The sequence below is a fragment of the Nematolebias whitei genome, chromosome 15 (assembly GCF_014905685.2).
Source record: "Nematolebias whitei isolate Nwh7 chromosome 15, NemWhi1, whole genome shotgun sequence".
NCBI lineage: Eukaryota > Metazoa > Chordata > Actinopteri > Cyprinodontiformes > Rivulidae > Nematolebias > Nematolebias whitei.
This window is the reverse complement of record NC_056512.1, coordinates 21902744-21906117: the sequence shown is the minus strand read 5'-3', so window position 1 is coordinate 21906117 and position 3374 is coordinate 21902744.

Here is a 3374-nt window from a genome sequence, read left to right as displayed (position 1 = left end):
ATATAAAACCTCAACTGTGTCACTTTGTTTGAGAAAGAACAAATTGGAAAATAAAAAGGTGAGTTGTTCAAGGCTGATGTGTACAAGGCAGCTATTTAATGTTCCAAATATCTGAACTCAACTGGGGCAACACCACCACCAGCCTGATCAAGAAAGCTCATCAGAGACTACTTCCACAGGCGGCTGAGGCGAGCTGGTCTGGGAAGCTCAGTCCTCACCTCCTTCTACAAGTGTGCAGTGGAGAGCATCCTGTGCTCCAGCATCAACATGTGGCATGGAGGCTGCACAGCTGCAGAAAGAAAAGCTTTGCAGAGTGGTGAAGGCTGCAAGAAGTCTGTTTGAGTCAGTCTCCCACCATCACATACATCTACACCTCCAGATGCAGGAAGAGGGCCACCTGCATCATGAAGGACCCCACTCATCCAGCACACACACTTTTTGCTCCGCTCCCCTCAGGAAGGAGGTTGAGGAGCCTTAAGTGTAGAACCACTAGACTGAGGAACAGCTTCTACCCTGAGGCTGTTAGACTCATGAATCTCTAACCAGGAAAATTATTGTAATGCCACTTTATTTGGTGACTACATAAAAAAAAAAAAAAAGAAAAAAATCTGTATGCTTTTTTTTGTGATTGTTGTTGTTGTCCACTGTTGTCATCACTCTTTGTTAAGAACATCAGGTCTCTCTTGTAAATGAGTTCCCCCGGCTCAATTAAATTTGAATGAAATGAATGAATGAATGAAAAGTTACAGCCAGTTTTGAATCTTAGTGCACCATGATAGACAGCATCCAACATCTGCAGGGTTCTTGTAGGAGCATTTATGTAAATAATGTCACTGTAGTCAACGGAGGGAAGGAAAGTCACAGTTACAAGGTGTTTCCTAGCATTCAGAGTTAGACGGGATCTGTTTCTGAAAAATAAACCCAGTTTAACTTTCAGTTTCTTTACTAGATTTTCCACATGACGCTTAAAAGAGACATGTGAGAAAGGGACAACATTCGAGGATATAATCAAAGGAATTCCATCAGGAGGTTGGCTTGAAGCACAGCAATGAAGGCTACTTATGGGACAGATCCGGTTAGCAGGCCGCAGACCGATGAAGTCTTCGAAACGTGTCTCCCTTAAAAAAAACTGGTCCAGATGAAACGATTTAACCTTTTTTGTTAGAATACAGTGGTATTAACCTTTTTTTTTATTTTTTTTTTTTTTAGCATTTATTACTCAGCAGAGGCTAGATTTTTAATAACAAAAATTCAAGTCATTTATGGTATTATTTCAAGATCTGTTTTTGTGCAACTCTTTCTGCAAATTTTCTGCTATTTCAACAATTCATTTAGCAAAACGTTCAGCTTATTCAGGACATTCCTGCTATGGCTTTTGTTAAATGAGCAATTTTAATTTTTTGAAATATTTTGTTTCTTCGACCACATTTTTCTCATTGAAAATTAATGGAGCACAGTTCAAATCTAAAAACAACTGCTTTTTGCTTGCCATTTCATATTGTTTATACTAATAGAATAGAATAGAATTCAACTTTATTGTCATTGCACATGTCACAGGTACAAAGCAACGAAATGCAGTTTGCATCTATCCAGAAGTGCTTAGCAAGAAAAATAAATTGGTAGATATATATAGTACAATATACAGTAAGTTGCTTTGAATATGCTATAGGTATAAATACATACAGGTTGTGAGTGTACAGACAATGAACAGGTTATAATATGAAGGGGTATAAACGGCTATATAAAAGAAAAAATATATATACAAGTATGTGAGTACTTATGAACAGTAGATAGTAGATTGTGTACAGTTTGTACAGTAGTGGGCTAATGGATGAAAGTGCAGGTGGTGGTACAGTCCATGTGTTGTTGTTGTGTGTATGAGAATACAGACCGTTGTGTGACAGCTGTGGGGAAGAAGCTGTTCCGGTACCTGGTGGTTTTAGTCCGGAGGCTCCTGTAGCGCCTCCCAGAGGGCAGGAGGGTGAAGAGTCTGTGCGCTGGGTGGCTGAAGTCTTTTATGATTTTCCCAGCCCTTTTCAGACACCGCTTCCTGTAGATGTCCTTTATGGCAGGAAGTGGTGATCTGGTGATGTGTTGGGCGGCTTTCACCACCCTCTGCAGCGCCTTCCGGTCTGAGGCAGAGCAGCTCCCGTACCAGACTGTGATGCAGTTGGTCAGGATGCTTTCAATGGTGCAGCGATAAAAGTTCACCAGGACGTCTGAGGACAGGTGTTTTTTCCTCAGAGTCCTCAGAAAGAAAAGGCGCTGGTGAGCTTTCTTGATCAGTTTGGAACAGCCGGTCGTCCAGGTGAGATCCTCGGAGATGTGGACACCCAGGAACTTGAAGCTGTTCACACGCTCCACCACCTCCCCTTGATGTAGATGGGTGGATGTGGGCCAGCGTTTCTCCTGAAGTCCACGATGAGCTCCTTAGTCTTCTCAGTGTTGAGCAGCAGGTTGTTGGTGTCACACCACTCAGCAAGACGAACCACCTCCTCCCTATAAGCAGTCTCATCGTTGTCTTTGATGAGGCTGATCACCGTGGTGTCATCTGCAAACTTAATGATGGTATTGGAACCATCAACAGGTTTGCAGTCATGGGTGAAGAGGGAGTAGAGGAAGGGACTCATCACACAGCCTTGTGGTACACCGGTGTTAATAGTGACGGTAGATGAGTAGTGGTTATCCAGCCGGACATGTTGGGGTCAGTTGGTCAGAAAGTCCAGTAACCAGTTGCCCATGAGGGAACTGATGCCCAAGTCTGTGAGTTTTGTGATGAGTTTGGCGATGAGCTAATAATACTTGTGCTAATGCCAATTCTACCCTGTATTCTGAAGCATGCTCAATAATCCAGGTAGAAAATCTAAAAAAAAGTTAAGTCAGGTCCCCTGGATGGATTCTTCTTTGTTGAAACGTTTCGTCTTTTATCCAAAAGACTTCTTCAGTCTGAGGAACTCAGTCTTATAAATAGCACCTTATCATAGCGGATCAACCAGTTTGCTGGAAACATCCAAAACTACAGTGCCTTGCGAAAGTATTCGGCCCCCTTGAACTTTTCAACCTTTTTCCACATTTCAGGCTTCAAACAAAAATATATAAAATTTAAATTTTTTGTGAAGAATCAACAACAAGTGGGACACAATCATGAAGTGGAATGAAATTTATTGGATGTGTCAAACTTTTTTAACAAATAAATAACTGAAAAGTGGGGCGTGCAATATCATTCGTCCCCCTTGCATTAATACTTTGTAGAGCCGCCTTTTGCTGCAGTTCCAGCTGCAAGTCTCTTGGGGTTTGTCTCTATCAGTTTTGCACATGGAGAGACTGAAATTCTTGCCCATTCTTCTTTGCAAAACAGCTCGAGCTCAGTGAGG